This window comes from Dipodomys ordii, unplaced genomic scaffold, assembly GCF_000151885.1.
Source record: "Dipodomys ordii isolate 6190 unplaced genomic scaffold, Dord_2.0 Scaffold3, whole genome shotgun sequence".
Lineage (NCBI taxonomy): Eukaryota > Metazoa > Chordata > Mammalia > Rodentia > Heteromyidae > Dipodomys > Dipodomys ordii.
In genome coordinates, this window is record NW_012267219.1 from 2,065,720 (window position 1) to 2,066,771 (window position 1,052).

Sequence of the window (1,052 nt, forward strand, 5' to 3'; positions counted from 1 at the left end):
CCCCCCCCCAAAAAAAATATAAATAAATAAAAAAGTTGGGAAGTGGAGAGGGGGCTCAAGTAGTAGAGAGCCAGACTTAAGCAAAAGTCCTGAGTTCAACCCCAGCACTGACACACACACACAAACACACACACACACACACACACACAGATACAGAGACAGAGAGAGAGACAGAGATAGAGAGACAGAGAGACAGAGAGAAATTAGAACCTCTAGTAAACTACTACTAGTCTGATTCTGAAAATATGTATGTATGGTCTCCTAATTCCTGTGGACTAAGTGTCCAAATAGGCCCTAGTCATCTGGCATCCTCCACAAAATGCAGTTTTCCAACTTCCTGTTTGGGTAGGGTGAATTACATTGCTGGGAAGGGAATAGTATAGTGGGTGATTTGCTTTACTTTTTTCTAAATCTAAATCTGCATCCCTTGCAACTTCTTTGGTTTTATTTGCATTTTTAGAAGAATTTGGTTATGGGGCTGGGAAGGTGGCTCAGTGGTAGAGCGCTTGCCTTACATGCCTGAGGCCCTGGGTTCGATTCCTCAGCACCACATAAGCAAAAAGAAAAAAGCTGGAAGTGGCACTGTGGCTCAAGTGGTAGAGCGCTAGCCTTGAGCTGAAGAGCTGAGGGATAGCGCCCAGGCCCAGAGTTCAAGCCCCACGAACGGACCAAAAAAAAAAGAATTTGGTTATATAGCAAAGACTACCTTGAACTTGGGGTCTTTTGCTTCAGTCTCCTAAGTGCTGAGATTACAGGCATGTTCAGTTCCCAGAGACTTCTGTTGTTTCTGTGCTGGGTATTGAACTTAGGGCCTTATGCATATCAGGCATAAATACTGTACCTCTGAACTGTAGCTCCAGCCTATCCCTGAGATTTTGTGTGTGTGTGTGGGGGGGGGGGGTACTAGGGCTTGAACTCAGGGCTTGAGTTCTGTCTCTGAGCTTTTTGCTCAAGGCTAGCCTTCTACCACTTGAGCCACAGCTAAGCTTTTTTTTTTTTTCTGGTTAATTGAAGATAAAAAATCTTATGGACTTTCCTGCCTGGATTGACTT